We start from the raw sequence: 21,671 nt of genomic DNA, 5'->3' as shown, positions 1-21,671 counted from the left end.
AGACTTTAAAAGTTACAAGAGGTTGTTTCTTAACAGTTTCATCAGTGTCTTTGAACTTGCAAAATACCGTGGCTTCAGAGTTTCATTCAGCCACGCTACTCAGCCGGCAACACATGTTAACCCTCCTCCTATTTAAGTTTTGGAAATCATTCTACTCTCCTCACTCCAGATGAGGTCTGCAAGGAGCCTCTTTTATAGTTCTCTTTTAGGATTTCTGTGAATATTTTGTTACATATTCAATAAATATAACTTAGCATGTCCCCTTAGCATGAGGCTTATAAATTTATATATTTGGACAATATCCTTTCAGGATTTGTCATTTGTTGCTGACTGAAAAAAGTGAATAGAGAATTTGTGATTTGCCAGCAGTTTTTGATAAAAACATGAATATTCGCCCTTTAAGAAAGAAATGATACTGTTGCTTGTAGACAACTAATCCACTACAGAAGAAAAAAAATCTTGGATACATTGTTACAAAGTTTTTAGTTGGTAAGGTTCTTTGCTTTGTCTTTTTCATTTTTTAATTAAAAAAATTAACCTGATTTGCTCTGTTTACAAAAACAACTCAGTTTTTATCATTTTATTTTAATAGTAGCTTCCTTCCCAATATAAAACAATTTTAAAGCCTCTATTTAGGACAGATCTTAGACTCCATGTGTATATAAGATACTGGGTTTTTTTTAAAGATTTTTAATTAACAGACAATATTGTAGAAAGGGGTTTTAAAAATAGACATGGTCAAGGTTTCAGAATAATATGTAAGATGTATCTTTATCTTCAAATTCATCAAGTTGTATACATGAAATATGTGGTTTTTTGTATGTCAATCATACCTCAATAAAGTGGTTTAAAATCTTAAAAATAAAACGTAAAGAAGTACCACCAAAAATTCAGTGATCATTTCATCTTAAACATACAATTTGAGTCATTTTTAAGCCATTCCACCTCCATTATGGGTGGAAATGTGAGTTTTAAGCTGTGTTGGCAGGAAGGAAGCAAACATTTTTGCTGTTTTATATATTATATGACTCCACATTGTATTTCCTTGGATGTGTCTATCCAGTAAGTAGACCAGTAACACGCAGCAAGCCATGTTAACCCTTCTCATGAGAACCTTCAAGGAAAGTAAACTAATACCTCCTTTATCTCCTTTTCAAAACTGTAATATCTCTGTAAACACCTAGAAAGGTGATTATCCCAACTTGCGGGCAAAAGTAATGTTATTGATAACAAGTTAAAGATGATATGTCACTTTAGTTTACTTTTTTATTAAGAGATACTTTAAGTATTAATGTATAAACATCAACCTATGTTAAAGCATTAATATTTTTTCTCTAATCTAGTGAAATTTTAATATGCCATGATGGTTAAAATTTTAATGAACTAAAGTAGAAATCAAATCACATTGCAGATGCCAATATACTTATAGGCTAAAATTGGATCCCCTAAGTGTAGAGAACATAGAAGGAACATGAACTCAAATAAAAGATACATCTGTAAACTTCTAGTATACCTCCGCAGTTCAGACATTTGGAAACATTTGCCAAGTTAATATTTATCTCAGTATGAATTGGCTTTGACCTTGAGCCTCCGGTGTGCTTCAAGATAGTTTAATTTACTGTATTAACACTAGCTCCAGTGGATATGACATTCATAAGGAACCAGTTTGGCATCCTCTGAAAAGTAAGCAGATAAAAATAAAGATTTTTTACAATAGTTAGTAAACAGGACAAGCAGTTGACATTTATTAATTTCTTTCATTTCTTCCACACTGTGGAATAAAACTCCAAGCATATTGATAATTGTTCAGACAAACCCATGAGTCATATTATCACCAGTGCACAGACCCCCTAGAAGCAGAGTAAGAAATTAATAAACACTTGAGGATTTATTGATGCTTGGATTATTTATTGGGTTTGCCAATGATTGGCTCTACATGGAAACATCATATTACACAAGCATATTGTAATTTATTAGGTAACTTCTTCACTACCTAAATATTTGAATTCTGCTTCTGTACACAAGAACTATTTCTTCTACTAATACAATGCAAGTCCTTACAGACATTTGTTCTATAAGCAATATCTCTATTTTAATTAACACCAGATAAAATATCAGTCACTCTTCACATTGAACAGTAAACTAATATAACCACTATTATTTCATCAATTTATTAATAGTCTGCATTTAGTCATTAAGTATTTCAGAGTTTTTTCTTACAAAATTTTTAATTCGTTCAGATAAAATGTGTGCATATACACATGTGATATTGCATATAATGTTAAGGTGCTCATGGACCTGTTGAAATTTGTCTGTGGCCTTCTTCACAATTTCAGTTCACAATCTCACACTTGATAGACAGGTGATTTGTATGCATGACCATACTGAGCATAAATCTGAGAAGATTCCCTATCAAATTATCTTTATATTTCATGAAGAGATGATGTGACTTCCGTGTAACTATTGTTTTTTTCTTTTTTGGTTGTCAAATAATCCCTTATCAAAATATTTTCCTCTGTAGTTCTTAATTATCTGGGTGTTCTTCTGTTCCACTGCCAATGTCATTGGAGATGTCATATGGGTGGCAGCCATCAGCATTGTAGCCCACAAACTAGGCAGCCTCCAGGATCTCTTTAATGATTCCAGAGAGTTCTCTGGCCAAAGGTTGGTGCTGTATCTGTCAGGCAATATTGGCAATCTCATCAAAAGTGCTATTTCCATCGTGCTTATAGTTTTTCTGCTTCTTTCCATTTCTGGGTGGTTCTTGAGAGTTTTGATGTTCAGAGAGAGGCAGAAGGTACCACCTCAATCTGGGCCCGCCTGTTCTGAATGGTCAGTTTCACTGTAATCCTGACTTTTCAAGTCACCAGTTGTCTTGGCCATGTCATCACCAATCTCTTTTGGAGACAGATCCAGGCAAATGGCTGTGGGAGCCAGGGTACTTGTGACACTGTTTCCCCACTGAAACACCTCAGGTGTATGACTTTGATCTTGTTAGGGTCAAACTTGGGTGGCCTGGCATAGAGGCAGCTTGTGTAGGATAAACCAGATGGGGACCACAGGTCCTCCTCCACAGGGAGTCAGGAAGCACCCCCCTCCACATAACTTTTAAATGCTAATCTTTTGTTGTAGAGGGTCCTATCTTGTGAGCAAATATTACAATAATATTTAATGTAGACATTTATCTTCTGTATATTTTTGCTATGTTCCAGAACACAGCCAACAACCTAGAAAAATGAGAAAACAAACAAAAAGCACCTAAATTTAAATATAGGTATACATTTCAATAGATGCAAATATAGATTTTGCTTTAAACAAACAAAACTTTAGTTAGATACCACAAATGTATTGTATTTTAGTCTAATGCTTTATCATTATAAGAGTCTGTCAGATCTTCACTGAGAACTTATGAACTCTTAATTTAGATACAACCTATACAGACTGGTTAGTTGGTTTCCCAGCTCACATTGAATTAGAAAATGAAGTGTTTGTTGGCAGCAGGAACACTGACAAAATTAAGAAGTAAACATCGGAAAAAAAAAAAATCCCATTAAAGAAATAAAATATTTAAGTGTCAGGTCCTTAAGGAGTAGAATGACTGCCTCAATAAATAACCTCTGAGAACACTTCTCTAAAACAATGCATGCTTCAAACGATTCTCTGTTCTGTGCCCTCAGTTTAAGGGAAAATACTCTAGATTTTATAGCAAGGGTAGCATTAAAGAATGGTCAAGTAACAACTTTTGACCTTTAACGTGGTAACTAATACAGATCAAACAACTCAGTCACAGATTATAACAAGTACAGGCGATGTAGTTGTAATCTTTTTGCCCAGTTATTTGATGCAAATTGTCCAGGTCTGTGTGAATACTTGAATTGCATTAAAGGGTTTTCTGCTGTTCCTAATGTTCAGTAATTTGCTTAGGTTGTTCCCATCTACTGGGATTGTATTTATGAATATTCATGTTTATAGGGAGGAATACACAAGCATATGGGGGATGCATACTTGGCTGCAGAATTCCCTGTAACCCATTTCATAGAAATATTCAGTTTGGATAAATTTTGCTTTTTTTTCCTGAGAGAACAGCTTCAGCTGTCTTGCTTGTTGATACCTTTGATTGCTCTTATATAAACAGTAAAGACACTTTGCAGCTATAGTTTTTCCAGGGCTTCTGGGCAGATATGCTTTTAACAGCTTCTTTCAAGTCTTCTTAGGAATGTTTCAGAAATGGCAGGTTAGAGGTTGGTGCAAAAAAAGTCAACAATTGTAAGGAAAGCACTGCCAATACAAATAATAGATTTCATGCTTTCAGGTCTGTTTCGGAGAGGGTTGTATTTTGTGTTTCTCTCTACAAGTTTGCTTCCTTATAACCCCCTTATCTTTCCCCTGTATCCTCACCTAACCCCAGAAATTATTGTATTTGGCTTAAAATTAGTGAAAAATGCTCCTTAATACTGGGGCAGTCTGGCTAATGGACTTAGGTCGAAATAATTGATCCTGAAAACAAGGAAATCCACCCAAATCCTATCTTTATGCTCTTCTTAATTTCATTACATGCTTCACAGACAGTCAAAGCAGGGTTCAGAAATGTCAACTATTACGCAGCATTTAAATCCATTTGCCTCATATAGGTCCATTCTATCAGAAATAAAATATTTCACAAGCACACTTTTATCATCCTCTCTCATCTCCTGCAAAGCTTAAAACATAGAGGAAAGGAGAAGAGGGGTACAAAAAGAATTGGTCAATATAAATATGAGAGCTGTTGGCTGATGCCAACATAGTAGTGCTTATTCTAACTCAATGTGAAGAATAAAGCAATAAAAAGATAATGGTAAATAATTTTCATAGCATAGAAATACACCCTAAAGCCAAAGAACATTGTAAAAATAATAAAATTAGCTTTAATTATGGGTGTGCAATTCTATAATATTAAAATACCAGAGAAGTCCAGCACACTAATGTATAAATATAATTATTTCAGAGTCATGGAAAATAGAAAACAATTTCCATATAGAACATAAAAATATAGTAAAAAGTTAAAATAGTAGTCTATTTTATTTACTCAATAAATAGCTACTGCATGCCTATTGTGTGTGTGACAGGTATTGTCCTAGGCACCAAATTCAGCAGTGAACTTCTTCCCTTAGGATCTTATATTCCAACAGAGGAAGAAGATGATAAATAAATGCACAAAATGTATGTTAAATGGTTAAAAGCATTAAGGACAGAAATAAGTCGGAGAGAAAAATAAAACACAGAGGGAGGTTTGAAATTTAAAATAAGGTAGTGAGGGAAGACCATACTGAGAAGGGGGCATTTGAGAAAGTTTAAAAGGGATGAAGGGGCTAACCATGAAGCTGTCTTTAGGCAGGAATATCCAGGGTAGAGGCAAACACATCGTCATGTTTCATGAACAGCAGGGCAACCCAGAGTGCCTGGACAAAATGAAGGAGCAGGAGAATGTAGCAAATGAAGCCAGAGGACCCAGCAAAGGAAAACTGAGGAGGAGCAGCCAGTGAGATCGGAAGAATACCAGGAGAATGTGCTGAGTGGAAGCCAAGGGAGGAAAAGGTTTCAAGGAGAAACTGTGTTCAGTTTTTCTGAAATTCAAGTAAGACAAGATCCAAGAAATGGGATTTAGCAATGTCTTTGGTGATAGTGACAAGACCAGTTTCCTTATAGATGTGGAGGTGCGCACCTAATGGAAAGTCCGATTGGGAGATAGGAAGTGGAGGTAACTATTTCAGGGAGTTTTGCTTTAAATGGGAGCAGATAAATAAGAGCTGAAGGGTTTTTATTTTGTTGTTGTTATTGTTTACAAGAAATTGTGGTATGTTCATTCTGATGGGAATGATCTGAAAACTTGATGCTTGCAGGAAAAAGGGGAGCACCTAACACCAGAGTGGAGGGTGGCCTTAAATAAGGGCACGGTCAGCACATCCATAATAATTGTCATGAGAGCAGAGTATATGGTGCATATAGTTGAGTGTATATGGAGGTGGCAACAAAGTTCTCTTCTGATGACTACAATTTTCCTAGTTAATAAGGAAGCAAAGTTGAGAGAGAATGGATGAGGAATGGGTGTTGGAGAATGAATGGGCTAGGGACATGTATTGATAGTATAATTGCTGGGAAACACTACCAACCCACATAACATTATTGATCATGAATTTAAAATGAGACCATTAGGATTGTTGTGTGTTTTTCTTCAGCTAGTCTACTGCTGGGTATAAAGGCAGTGTAGGTAGGAAGTTGGATTGAACAAGGTTGGGATTTTGCCAGACTAAGTCAATGAAGCAAGAGGGAGTGAGGGCGCAGAGGATATTTGCAAAGAAGGGCTTGCAAATGATGAAGGACACAGTATCTAAGCTGAGTAAGCAGAGGAGTATGGACATGAGGAGAGGAAGGACAATGGGGAAAAGGTGACAGTATTGGATTTTAGGGTCTAGTGAAGTTAATGTTGGAATGAAAGTTCTAGAAAGAGTAAATTAGAATGATGGAAGCCATGGTTTGAGAATGGGATCTCAGATGTAAAATTATGCGGGGCAGGGGGGAGGGGAATAAAAATTATTGGCAATGAAAAGACCTAGAGAGTGAGTAGTTGGAGGTGGGTAGAGAGCAAGTTCATTGGATGAGAGGAAGTCAAGGAACTGAGGGTTCATATGATTGGATATTGTGGACTTTGCAATCACCAAGGATTAAATCAAGAGCAGTACGTGAGAAGATCCTGGAGCTGAGTTTTCAAGAAATGATGACAAATGACCTGGAAGTCTCCACATGACTTTGGTAAGCAGTGATAGGAAGATAATATGAGATTCAATACAGGTTTTTAGAATAGGGAAGGAGAATAATCTGCCATGAGGAGTAAGGACAACTATTCTACCTTCAGCTCAAGTGACATACGGTTCCTGGGAGTGAAATCAGCTCCCATTCAAGAGGGAAAGAGCAGGGAGGCAGAGTGAATGTTCATAGAAGAGGTTGAGGCTATGGAAGATTTTGCCAGTGATTTCCCTTGAGTACCAGGGGAAGGGTTTTTGAGAGTTGGCAAAGTATGAGAGAGGAGATGTCAATCATGCTGTATGGGCGGTTATATTGTCGGGGGGAGGGTCATGGAAGGCCTGGGCTTCTAGGAATGACTGATAAAAACAGACATAAAGGTGACAGTATGATGAGCTATTTTTTATCTATTCTTTTTTTTATTGAGATATAAGTGACATATAGAATTATTTTAGTTTCAGGTGTACAACATAATGATTCGATATTTGTGTGTATTGTGAAATGATCACCACAATAAGTCTAGTTAACGTCCATCACCATGCAGGATTAGTTCCGATTGTATCAGAACTTGGAGAATTACGGTGAGGCTATGCATGTCAGTGAGACTAGTGTGGGGCTGGCCAGGAACATGCAGGGTCCTGGTCTCTCCACTCCCTTAAGGGTGATGTAGGAGTGGGGAGGGGCAGTCTTATCTGAAGCACTCAGACCTCTAGGGCCCTCTTGCTCCCTTTGCCCAGACAGTGAACTACTCCTTAATGAAACAGGCCCTGTGTGCCTATGAGTCTTCAATTCCAGTGCTTTACATAGTAACTCATGTACCGGAGCAGAGGCTCACAACAAATGCTCTTCCTTTAAGCTACTTTTGCATCTACCATAAAATGAGAATGAACATATTATACTGCTGTCTTTCAAGAATGTATATTTAATGCAATCCACAAGAACAATCCACAAGAACACATTTTCTTCCATCAGCCCAAGCTTCATATGGTCATAGTTTTTTAAAAAATCCTTCCCTGTTTAGTTCAAAGTGCATTTTTTTCCTGAAGGGCAGCTATGAAAAATAACAATAATAAATATCTGAATTATTACTGGAAGGGCAGATGGAGGTTTTCATCCTTCAACATAGAAGATCATTTTTCAATCAAATCAAGTGAACCCCAAACCTTAAAAGCATCATAAATTTTGTTGTAGAAATGCTAATAGACAAGCTATGAAAATGATGTCCCGATACCTACCTCACTTTCCTTTCTGTCTTGCCTACAGAGCTAGAATGGGAGCACCTGGAGGAACACTGATTTCCTCCCTCTCCCAGCTCTTTATCAGATTCTTTTTCTAGCTCCCTACTACGCTTAAACAGTTTAGGCATGGCGCATGAAGTATGCTTGAGCATCTGCACAGATTTCAGACAGGCAGTACTCCTTCCCACAGTCCACCATGCTCCCAGTACTCAGAACCGTGGTCCCACCTCTAGCTTTGAATGGCCAGGTGGTCTCATACCTACAGTCATATATCCATTCAACACGTTGGTGTTGCACTTCAACTAGACACTGAGGATGTAATGTAGATCCAAAATAGGTAAGTCCCTATTCTCATGGAGGTTACTGTGTAGTCAGAAAGACAGATACTAACAAATGTATAATCACAAACTGAGTCCATCATAGAAGAGAACACTTTGATGTCATGTAACTAAGCACACCGAAACTGTGTGTGAGTTTCTGTGTATTTCGGCGTGGGGTGGCACAAAGAAAACTTTCTTGAAGAAGTGATACTTGCATGAGCAGAATTTGAAGCATGAATTAATCAGCTAGGAATAGGGTGAAGTGTTCTAGCAGGAGGGAACAGAATGTGCAAATGACCTGTGGCAGTCAGTGAATGGTACATTCGACATTTTTTGAAGAAAACCAGTGCAGCTGGAATAGGGACCGAGAAAATGACTTGTAGGCAGCCAGGGTCATATCATTATACACAAAGAATTGCATTCTGGTTATCTCACAACTTCATGTAGGAATCTTTTGTTCCTCTTCTCTGGTAATTCTTGGCATGGTCAACCCCAATTGTCTCAATGATATTGAGGGAACAGTAAGAGTTGTATGTTACTCCTTAGGCATCCACAGACTGTCCACTTGCAAGCTCAAGCTCTTCTTTTCATAACTGAGTTGAACATCACATCTTCTCCATCTCAGCTCCCTTAGTTTTTAATGTGTCCTTATACTGTATAACCCTTAACAACCTGTATACGGTATTGGCCTACTACATTATAGTGCTATACAGAGACTGTATTGTCTACCTGGTACCTCATGGAGTGGCTACTGGCTAGACAGTTGTAAATTCGGTCACTATACTATTGCTCAATAAATGTGTATTGAATTAAATTATCTTAAACATTTCAGATTCTTCAGATAAAGGCATCGCACAGAACGTCTTGTTAGTATATGTGCATGGACAGACACTATCTAATACAGGTGTTTACTGAAATAAAAAACAACAACGAAAACAGACACTGTAACTGAACTTAATAGAAGAACACATGTAAAGGTATTTTTGAAAAAAAATATGTAATTAAGCAAAACAAGTTACCAATGTTTTACCTTACGTGTATTATATTTTGTAGTAAACCATGGTTATCAAGCTACGACTTCAGAGAGCTGTACTTTCAGTGTAGGATATGTTTTATGACCCAGGATTTGTCATCTGTTAGGAATATTTTAGCTTGCTTAGCTTCTGAGCATTAAGAATAATTTTTGACAAAAGGCTTAACTTTGTATGATTATCACCAGTTTTTTAATTCATCCCAGTGTGATTTTAATGTTCACTTAAGTACAAGAGAATGACATTTTCATCTGCTGAATTGCATAAATGCCCAACCAAATAAAAATGCTTATTGTAAAAAGAAACCTTTTAAGTGTAAGGGATGTATACCGAAAATATCTTTTCTCCCCTTTGGAGTCTCTGGGTAAATGACTGGTTAGTGGCTTAATAGAAGGTCTTTTCATCCCATTACACATCAAAGTTATGGAGTCTCCAGTGTGGCAGATAAAAACTTTTTGGCCCAATTGTCGGGCCATTTACAGCTCCTTTCAAAACAAAGTGGAGTCATTCCCAATGTATTTATGCTAGGGATAATTGGGGAAAATATGTCATTGGTAACTACCATTATTTAATTATAACTGTTTAAATTTGAGCATTCAGTTGGAATGTTAAACCTTTCCTGGTTAGTATTCCCCATTGCATAAAATAACAAAGTAATAACAAACGCTCATTTGAAAGATGCTTGTTTTACTGGCATACAGGTAGTAGTCATACATTATTGCTTTTAAGAAAGGCCATAAAAATATATGACACAATAATCTGTATTCTCTCAGCATATGTATGTGTGTGTGTGTGTTTGTGTGCGTGCATAGTATATATAGTAACTGCGGAGGGTTTTTTGTTCTTGTTTCTGGTGAATTTTGATCAGTTGGGATAGCAAATCTGATCTCAAACCTCGCTTCTTCAGCAATAAACATCAAAACCTAAATCAGAAACAGTTGCCTCTGTTTCCCTTTGTTAAAGATGACACAGTCTTTAAGTTGACACAGGAAATCATGCTTGTTATTGCAGGTACCAAACATTGCCTTAAGGATATTCTCAATGTGCCCTGACATTCCTGGAATAGAACTAAAAATGTTATGAAACTAGTAGGTGTGTAAACGAATGCTATGTTCAAAACATTTTGTTATTTTTCTCTGAAATATATGGATGCTTGAATGAACTCAAAGGGTCTGTGACACAGAAAAAAAAAAAACTTTAAGTAGCAATTAAGGCATTTTTTTCTTATTTCAGCATATAAAGACAAGGAAGTGTAATGGTTTTAATAATTAAGGATGCAGACTAATGCACACATTTTGCAGGACTAATAAAAACTTCCTGTTATCATCTCTATTTTTAAGAATGAAGAAGGCATTTCCTTAATGCACTTCACTGCTTCCCCTGCCAGCTCTGTTCAGGCTCAGAATTTGATAACATTTCCAAATTGTAAAAATAAAAAATAGCATTAAAAATTGATTTAAGTCCAACTTTCTAAATCAGTTAACCCAAAGGTTAAGTGCTACTGCACTTGACCAAAGAGACAGTTTGTTCCCTTTTTATAAGACCTGAGTGTAAAGAATAAAGGCAGCATTTTTCTTCTTCTCCTTTTTAAAGAAGCCACATGTAATGTTCTCTGAGTTAAGTTTTACCATTCATAATGAATGCAGTCTCGCCATTCAAATGCGACCATAAGTACACAGAAGATAAGAATTTAATTAAATGTAGATTAAAACCAAACAGGAAAACACACTAGCTGATAATTTTATCCCATCCTCTGGCCATATTTTTTATACTTCCTTCTTGTTCTTCTTTGGGCTATAGCTTATCAACATGCCGATAGTACCATAACTCATTACATCTGATGGTGCAGCAGAAATGTGCAGGCTCTGTGCTTGGATTTCTGAGGCACTTAAAATGCAAAGCATGTAAATGTCTCTGTTAAATATACTAGTGTGCTAACAGTGGTGAAAAGGAGGTGAGTCTGAAAAAAATCCTTAAACCTCACACAAGAAGCATTAGTACTGCATAGTAGCAAATGGAATTTTCAAAGTGGAACCAATTCATGTTTTCACACGTATATGGTAGGCTTAATATTTTGAAGTTGAGCTCCTTCAGCAGTTGGCAAGTTTGAGTGCCAATCAACTTGCTTAGGTTACTTCAATGTATGTAGAGTTTGATACATACACATTTATATTTCTGAAGGAGAGTGGTGTTTTTTCCATTGTTGGCCATAATGTTGGCCAAATTATCTCCTATTATTTAATCTGAATCTATTGAATTGTTAAGGTAGAGACCACAAAATCTCAGAAGGGATAGAAGGCTTTAGTTATTAAGACAATTCATATATATTATTTATCCTTAATCAGTTTAATTTTTTCTAACAATTATTTCTAATTATTGTAGAAATAGGCAATGAACAGTTTTTAAAAATCTAGGTCATTTTAGAGGAAGGCTATAGACTAAATACAATATTTTTTAAATCCAAAAGAGAATACATATTGGATCTGTTAATTAAATATTAGGCTAAGGTTTAGAATGTCAATACATTCTTCATTGTGCAATCTTGATTTGTTAAGTGCTAGCAAAGCATAACTGAATCATTTCTATATTTGCATTCTGTGTATCTAAAACTAAGAGCCCTAAGAAGTGTAACAAACTTTTTTTTTTAAGCAGAAATAAAATGCTGTGGGTAATCTGTCTTTTGAAAGGTAAATAATTGGTTACTTTTTTTTTGTTTGGCAATGGGTTGTTTGGCTCACATGAATGAATAGGGTTTTTTAATTAAAAGCTCTCTGAAAAAATGATTTAGTTTTTTGGGAATTCCCTGGTGGTCCAGTGGTTAGGACTCAGTGCTTTCACTACCGGGACCCAGTTTCGATCCTTGGTGGGGGAACTAAGATCCTGCAAGCTGCGCAGCGCGGTCAAAAAAAATTTTTTTTAAGATTTAGATTTTTGCTTCTTTAATGTAATCTTGACATTCTTGATGGTTTGAAGTACTAAACTAACAGCACCACTTTCTCTGCATTAATTGTCACATGGTCACTTTGCGCTCAAATTGATACAATACGATGCGTTGACATAGCTGCCAATTTTGCCTTTAGGAATAAATCAAAAAATTAACTCAGTTTTCAAAGATATCAAAAATCTCACCATCTAGGGAAACAGTGTTTAATGGAGTGAACCTATATTTTCTTGCCATTAAATCCTTTGGAAAAACTAAACTAAACTAAAAAACTATAATGTGGAAGTTAGCTGTACAGAGTGGCTTTGTCCAGACTGCTGGAGACATTGCTGGGGCATCTGTAGTATTCTCTATCAAAGCATTAACCTTTGGCCCCATCTTCATAAGTTAGTTTCACTGGTGATATTAAGAAGGAACAAAATAAAACTATGGAAAGTAAAACTGAATTGCGAAATGGAGGAACGTATTTGGGAATTTTGAAAGAATACATTAAAAATGCTTCTGTCTGCTAAAAAAAATTTAAATATAAAAATATAAAAAGAAAACTGACCAAGTAGTCTGCATTTATCTTTGTAATGTGTAGGAATTAAAATTACTAGTCTCTAAGGCACTTAAAAAATGATGGGAGATAAACAAACAAACAAAACATCTCCCTGGCCTGCCATGAGAGCAGAGAAAATGTTTTTAAGCATTAAGTCTAATAAATTCTCCCCTTTTATCAAACAGATATTTAAAAGCAAAAGGAGAAAAATGTTTCTATGAAACTTGCATTACTTTCCTCTTGGGCTCCAGTCCATCTTAGATTCTTTTCTTTTGAGAAGTTCTAAACCCCGCCTGCCTTGCAGAAGCTCTTGTGTTATACCCTGGCCGTGGTTGTGGTTTTCTCCTCTCTAGGACTGCTGCCTCTTCCAGGACAGTACACTGTGCCAAATGACTGCTAGGTCATCACAAGCAAATCTTATCGTTTAAGATGAAAGAGAATGAGAAAGAAGGAGGGGGAGAGAGGGACGTAGGGAGAACGGGAGCGAGGGGAGAGAAAGGACAGTAGAGGCGAGAAAGGCTAGGGGAAGGAAAAAGGAGGGAAAGACAGAGGGAGGAAGGGAGAAATTTACCTAACCAGGAACATGCTATTCTAGTATCTCTAGTACTTTATCAGGCTGAAAATGATGCCAGTTTCAGAAGAATTGAGAATTTGAGCTTAATGAACAGTTTAGGGAGAAAAAATATGGAGGGAAGGGTCTGTAAGATTTCTCCTGGGCCACATTAGTGGGTGTCAATGGCCAAAAACGAGAACGAGAAATGTGTACTTGTTAATGCTTTGTCAAGGGCAAAACACAGAGAAAAGAATGGGACTAATATTTATTGAATACCTACTATGTAATGAGACTTTATATGTTATTTTACTGATATCTTTAAAAAACTCACTGTAGAATGAATTATCCGCATCCTACAGATGCAGATACTGAGTCTCAAGGAATGTGAGTAACTTACCTCCCATCAAAGAATGAAAAGATTCCAGAAGGGTTTGCAAGCAGAGATCTGTCCCCACAGCAGCCTGTACTTGTCTCTGCAACAAACCCTGCTGCCTCCAGGACTGTGGTTTTAGTTCATTGCTTGTATATTTTATCTGAAATGAAATTACCTTATTAAATTAATTATTTGAAAAATACAGTCTTATAAATAGTATGTAAAATTGTGATCTTTACATCAGTATTATTTGAGGACAGTGAAATTAGATGAGTATAACAAAATCATGGAATTATAGAAACAATGCATATTTCTACGTTATGTGTATTATGTGTTAGGAAGTTATTTCTGTCACAATATTATTGGGGTGCTTGAGAGATTAGGGATTTTACTCCATATACCATGTGTGTCTATTTTGACAGTGTATCTTTGGTCATTACACTTTGAGCTGTTCTCTTAAGGCTGAAATGAGCAAGAGTAATGTTCGTAGTTTGCTTGATTCAGAAGAGTAACATTGGCAGACCACAACCAATTCTGCCACCAGGGAAATTGGTGAAAAGTATCTTAAAAGCAACTCTGACATTTTGCATGTAAATGTAAGAAATCCATTTTGGGGGAAATATACAGAAAAGGTTGTCATAAAAATAGGCTTACCCTGGAACAAAGCTACTAAAGAGAGCTTCGACCACCCAGGATATTTTTAACTCCACCCTTTGTCTGGGGGTGACCATGTTCTCATCATGCTCTGTAATAACTGAATTATCAGTTCAGCATGCAGGCTTTTAAGTGAATACAAGGTAGATTTTTCCAAACAGATTTGGTAATTTCTGCAAGGTATACTCTATGTTAATCAGGCGTAAATAGTAGGGAAAAGTGAAGAAGGGACATATTTCCCTACCAATAATCATATCATACAGAATTAAACATTTTTATTAATGCTCCAAAGTAAAACCTGATTTATTTCCACTTTTTCAAACTGTGGTGTGGTTTCCCAGGAAAACCAAAATGGATTGCAGGAGTCTGCATGGATAGGAAAAATTGTATGTCTCAAATAATTAAAGAAAAATAATTATAACAGAGACTAGAAGTTGAAATATTATTGAAGTAGTTCTGTTAATGGGTAGTTAAAGTCACCTCCATGGCAGTGGCAAAATTGGAAGTCGGATTGTAACGAATGCATGTTACAGCATTAAACAATGACACATTCTTCCTGAGAAAACTAAAATGACAGGTGTAGCCATTGATGCTTCAAGCATATACTCTGACCTCAGGACTCACAATCTGCTACAGTCTGTAAAGCACATACTGTGGAGTCAGAATTATGCCGAGCGAAAGGAGGACTAGAAAATGTCGTATAGGAACTTCATTTTCTTTACTGCAAAATATGTATTTCAATGTCTTATGGAGACAACATTTTAAAAATAAAATGGAAATGAACATCTCCCTGACTGCTTACTTCTCTTCCTCATTTTCTTAAGCACAAAAGGAGGTTTATGAGCGGTGGAAGCTGTATTTATATAGCTTTTTAAATGGATGATACTGTGCTATTTGACCTTAGGTAGATTGTTTAAAAAAAAAAAGTTCTTCACCTGAGTGTCTCTTAGGTATATTTGAAACTGGATTCTTGCTGCATTTTTTATTTAAATGATTTGCCTTAATGATCAGTGCTCATAGATTTCAGAATTATGCAAAAGATGAAAATAAAACTAGCATTAGTTGAATTCATATTTCTGTAATTCATTCGTTATTACATTTTGTAGTTCTCTGCAGATCATTACTTTGTGCTTGGTTTTTCTCCTATTTCCAATTCTGTCTAATTCTCAGTCACAATTTCTACACTATAACTCACTGAAGATTTTTTTTTCATTTCAGTAACCATAATTTGAATCATAAAAAAATGCATTACTATATTCATAATGTACTGCTCATGTGACGATTTTTGAACTTTAATATTCTTTTCTGTAACGTGCCAGCTTAGCAGCCTATAAAAGAGACATATTGTTTGTAATGTTTCTTACCCACAACAAATGGTGTGATTCTGGGGTTTATGAAATGGCAGTAGTTTTCTAAATTTGTGATTCTTCTGTGTTCCGTCGTCAAGAACAGTTGTACATCTGCTCAGCACAGACTTTCCCAGACTATGAACTTTAATTGAGGAAAAATAATGAGGGTTCAGGGACTACTGATATGGAGTTGGTTGCAAAGCAGGTGCCCTGCTGCCAGATCAATGGATTATTTACTCCTTTGTCATAAACAGGAAGCAGTTGTTTGTGGTGACTACACGCATATTTTAAAGCCTATGTACATGTTTTCTCCTTCCTTGTCAATGTAGAACATTTTACATAGTGCTCAGTTTATGATTTAACATAACTATATAGAATAAGCAAACAACACTCGCTGTGTTTTAATAATTAACCACCTTGTTTGTAAAAGAACTTCAGGAGTGATTTCAAGAACATGCAACATCATATGTGCTTCCAGCCCTTACCTCTCAACTCATATGGTTGCAGTCATAAACTCTCCGTATAATTGTCCAGATATTTTTCTGCCTCTCTTTACAGACATTTGAAAGTAGAAAATCTTTTTTTTCCCCTAAATACACGGGGAAATCTAAAACTACAAATTGTAGTTATAGAATTTCCCTAGGATGCCTAGCAGTTTGTACAGGTTTTTCAAACCACGGGAGCAGAATTTTCTCACAATATAATTGGGAGGTTGAGGGGGGCCGGGGAGCAGAGCTCAATCCTTTTCTGAGTGCATAAAGCAAGCACATTGGGCTTTCTGTAGGCATCTGGTTTCTGAGGGTGTCGGAACTATCTCCGACACACCTGAGCAGGACCAACCTAAGAGGCGAGGGTCACCCAAAGGGGGCGGGCTCCTCTCTCGGCTCTCCTCATTAGCAAACCAAACGAAGGGCTGTAGGATGCCTGGAATTAGCTGCAATTTCCAAGTGACTTGTTGTGTTACATAATGATATGCTGGGGATTTAAATCCTAGGTTCCAGAGATCAGTGGTTTAAATTCTAATGATGGGTTTTGTGGCACTGACGTCTGACTTTTAACACTTGGAGGTTGGGGAACCGTGGAAACCACAGCAGAAACTTTATACACAGAGCCCAGCCGTGGAAAGCTCCTCTGAACCCTGAGACATTTCACACAAGCCTCATCTCAACCAGAAATGTTATAATAGAAACCGTTCTTGGAAATAGTCTTCATTTTTACTATAAATCTCTCTCACTTCCTTTTGGAATTGGGATTACTACTGGAAGTCTGAATTATGTTTGCAAGAACTGCCACGGGAGAAAACCAAATTTATGTGAAAGAAAAAGACACTTGAATTTCTAAAATGCCGATGATTGAGGCTAAATCCATTAAATAATCAGTAACTTTAAAGTACATTTAACCAAAGTATGATGTTGGACAATCTGATTAATCTGCCTTAAAGTTTGAAAACACTTTGGTAAAAAACAAATCGGTCTTTTTGTTTGTTAACCATATGTTCATTGCTACATGATATAATAATGTAACAATGCATCTTTTCTACCACAAAGTGGGGATAAAAATATCATTAAATGTGTAAATAAAAATAAAATACTTTAATTCCTATTTATACCAAATAGTTGCTAAGAGTTAAATGTGCTATTCTTTAAATGAACATTGGATATTGTACTGTTTCAGCAAATGTTTATACTCAGAATGGGTCTTATAACAGTGTTAGCATTTCTAGTATGTTATTACATATTTTAACAATACTTATGTTTAGATTTTTAATTTGTGCTTGCTAAATATTACAGGCAAATATTCACCACCTGATATTTTTCTCTGTTACTAATTACAATAATAAATATAGTCATCATGGTCAAGTTGAATTTCCCATCAGTACTGTAGGAATAAAGTACAAATGAAATTCACTTTTTTTCCACTGGGGTAGATAGGGGATTGTTAGTTTACAGTCAACAAAATTTCCTTTGAGTCCAAAAACTAGAATGGGAATCAGGGGATATTACAATTATGAACAATGAGAGATGTGATTGCTTCATTTCTTTCGATGAGAGGGCTTAAATTAAAAGATAATTTGAATTATTTAATTTAAAATCAAATATTCAACTATAAATCTGTATTCAACTGGCTTTATAAAGAATTTCTTAGGTCCACACTCTTGAAAATATGTGGCGTCAGACATAGAATTATTCCTTCATAAACGTGTGCTTTATTCTAGACGCAGGAAGTAGTACGTTCAGGCTTGGAAGCTCTGTCATAACATGCAGGGATGAAAAGTTTGAGATTAAGTGACATCAATGAAAATTCTCTGAATAAAAGACATCAGTACCAAAGTCTTTGTCTAGGGCCCCTGATCTCTAGAGATGAATATTGTACCTGAATTTCTTGTTCTATGACCTGCTGTTCTCAATTGAATCTAAGTTTTTCAAAAAGAGTGTAAGAAATCTGAATTGTAAAAGAGGTAATGACTAATTTTTTCTATCGATGGAGGCAAAGCATGTGATTTTTTTTTCCTTTTTGACACAGATGTGTCTGAGGGATAACAGAGAACAAAACTAGGTCATGATTTGTAAGCCCAAACATGACTGTTGCAAAATTGGCCCTGGCTGTGGAAGATTTAAGTAACTATTGTTAGGAGGATTTTTGCAGTTGGCGAACAAGTCTGCCATAGATACAGACCTTCAGTGTGTCTGCTTTCCTGAATTTTGTGATGGTTAGGGGAAATTTAATGTGTGTGTGTGTGTGTGTGTGTGTATGTGTGTGTTGTAGTAATTGTAACAGTAGTCTCAGCAGAGACAAGGAAGGCTAACTCTGTTTTCAGGAAGATATTTAGTTAAATGAAAATGTGGCAAAATACTGAAACATAACATTATTGTCTTGAAAATGAAACTCGATTTGTTTAGGAAGTAAAAATCATACAAGAAAAGCATTTGAGAGACTTCATAATGACTTTATTGACATAGTAAAAAATTATTTTCTGACTGAAGTTTTGAGCTTACAATAAAACCTTTATGTCAAAATTTACACTTATGCAAGGAGATTAAAGCATGCTGCAGGCCTTTTAGAAATGCCATTTTCAGAATACCTTCTGATGATTATTGGTCTCTTTTTTCTGTAAAGTTCTATAGAGAATATAGTTTAATTAGCTTCCACTTGATATTACTTCATACACACTGCCCAACTCTGACCCAATGTCTGATCATATAGAATACATTACAAAAGAACTGGTCATTTGAGTGCTTTAATATAGCTTTGCATTAATGTCAGGCATCATTTAGAGACAAGGCATTAAAAGTGTTATTTTAATGACTGAAGTGTGTTGGGTAGAAGAGGCTTGATCTTTATAGGAAGAACACTTTCAATTAGCTCTAAAATATTAATTTGTTGGTACAACTATATACTCTAATGTTATTTGGCTACAAAACATCTTATGAATAATACATTGCTAGAATCCACTTGTCTTATGATGTAACTAATACTGCTAATTTTATAACTGCCATGAATCAGTTAAAATAAAAAATATTTTAAAACTTGATCATTTTTAATACTGAAGGCTTTTTCTTCACCCCCTTCCCCCAAAGTAATTTGTTAGGCTATAAGTAAAATATGCACTCTCTGGCTAGTAAGATATTGAATAGGTTTTAAACATGATATGGCTATTTATCTTAAAATTTTAAGGGCATTTTTATTTATTTGTTTACATGGCGAGTATAAGATATTCTCCCTGGAAACAATTTGTCTCACTGTGGAAAGTGTGAAAATATGAGAACAAAAATAACTGCGTACTTTAATCCTACTATTGTGTTTCTGGGAACTAAAAATGCTGCTGTTCTGGCTTTTACTCTCCTTGAATATCTCCCTGTAGCCTTATCTTTCCATTGTGCTGGCTGTGTATTGCAACATCTTGGCATTGGTTTTCATGGCTGTGCATGTGTCCCTACCTTAAAGTGAGTGAGAGTCACATGGGTAAAAGCCCTGTGGCCCTTTAGAAAATATGCTGCTTTTTCCTGTAGCTAACCAAAAATCTGCAATTGCTTCATAGACTTCACAGGGGCTGCCTATACTAGGTGAAACCTAGAAGGTTCAGAAACACTTGAACGCTATGTGCCAATGTGAAACGCTTGTCTCCTGGCTTGGATGGCTTTAAAGGTCCTGTTACACACCACCAAAGCTGCTGGATGAAAAGTGAAAAAGTCTGTTGTCCAGTCTAAGGTTTCATGCATCCTGACAAACGCCCCCAAACAGACTAATAGAGTAGGAACCATGATTTTCATATAGGTAGGCCTAAAAAGCATACAGCATCTTCCTTAACTCTCCTGGTGACTCTCATTGTCATCAGCGGCCTTGGCCACATTTAACCTGATTAATTCTCAAATATATGAAAACTAGATTTATTTTCATGTAACTCTTGCTCCATGTAAGGGAGGGTGGAAATGCTTAGGTTTATAGCAAAGAAGAGCCACACAAATGCGGTTTTTCAACTAGGTAAAGGAGGCTTTTGTAGTAGATTTCATGCAGCAGTTGGCATTGGCAGTATTGCAAAAAGAGATGTATTCTGTTGTGCTCTGTTTGATCAAGTGCTAAACCCGTGTGATCAATAGAGAGACAGATGTCGGGTGCAGATGGCGATGCCGTGATACCTGGGGCAGCGCGGGCCTGCCAGAATGACAGAATGGGAACAAGGAAGAGCAGCAATGCAACAGAATGTGACAAATGAAATTAGGGTTTATACTAGTCGATAATTTACAGCTAATACAAAGTGATAGAATTTTTCAGTACCCCGTATATTTTACTTCCAGTAATGCTATAGCCAATAAAGGCATATTTCATGCAACATAATAAAATGAAAGCTGTGGGGAAATATAGTCCAACCATTTTTTATTATGTTACAACTTTTAAAATTGATCCCTGAGAGAATACTAATAGCACACAAGTCTTGTTAGAGTAACGTCTAAAGGCATTTTATCTCCAACTTTATAGCGGCTCCGTCACCTACTTTCGTTGCATATTAGACACATAAGTTGAAGACAGATAACTCTGTACTGACCACAATGCACGTGCTTTGCTTTAAAACATATATTCTGAAAGAATCTTTCAGTCTGTTTATAAAATTATAAAGATACTTATCAATTTCAACTTAAATAAACATTTTAATTTTCTATATTAAAGGGAATGTTTAAGCAGTCACCTGTGTAATTAAAAATCAAAATCTAGGCACATATTAAAATTTTTCCTCCACATCCAGGCCAAAAACCATAGTTTATATATTTGGAATATATTTTATGACTCTATAATTCAAAATACATTGATAAATACCCTGAAATGACAACTTTTGCCATGATGGTTAGTGAATCTATTGATATCCTATTGTGACTTAGCCAAATACCCCATATTCTTGAACACACACATACACAACTCTGTAGTGACCTGCTACCAGCATGGGAATGGTATATGGTAGATGAGCAGAGCCATCCCTAAGCAAAGCTACGTGGTGGGCCCTTTTCTTTTCATTCTCCTCTTACCTCCTTTGTTTCTCCTCCTCCTTCTGGGCTTCTGGTGTTCTGAAGCAATGCACGTCTGCAAAAGATAACTTCAAAGTACTGCTTCTCAGCCTGGAACCTTTGTCCCCACCCACCTCCCCATTATTCAAGTATTCACTGAGCAGTAGAGTCTTAGTACTCTTTCCCAGGGCTTCTGTAACCATATCCAAATGAAACTCTAAAGTTGGAATGCCCACAGTCAGGGATTGTCTGATGGAAGACATATTGGAGAGTATAGAAACTTCCGAACACCTACACATATACAATAAAGGACAGTAAGGCCCATAACTGCCTGTGACACTGACAAATGCATATTAATAATATTAATAGGAGATAATCTGTGCTTTTAACAGA

General features: G+C 36.2%; 1 protein-coding gene and 1 pseudogene across 3 annotated transcripts in view; one reads left to right on the top strand and one right to left on the bottom strand.

The window, feature by feature from the left end:
* ZFPM2 (zinc finger protein, FOG family member 2) overlaps window positions 1-21,671 on the top strand; it is a 465,108-nt gene that overhangs the window by 401,844 nt on the left and 41,593 nt on the right. The gene's annotated exons all lie outside the window — the stretch shown is intronic.
* Window positions 2,308-8,146, bottom strand: LOC103003528 (60S ribosomal protein L12-like; annotated as a pseudogene).

This window comes from Balaenoptera acutorostrata, chromosome 17 (assembly GCF_949987535.1).
Source record: "Balaenoptera acutorostrata chromosome 17, mBalAcu1.1, whole genome shotgun sequence".
NCBI classification, from domain to species: Eukaryota; Metazoa; Chordata; class Mammalia; order Artiodactyla; family Balaenopteridae; genus Balaenoptera; species Balaenoptera acutorostrata.
Note: the sequence above shows the minus strand (reverse complement) of the source record. Positions and strands in the feature narration are given on the sequence as shown.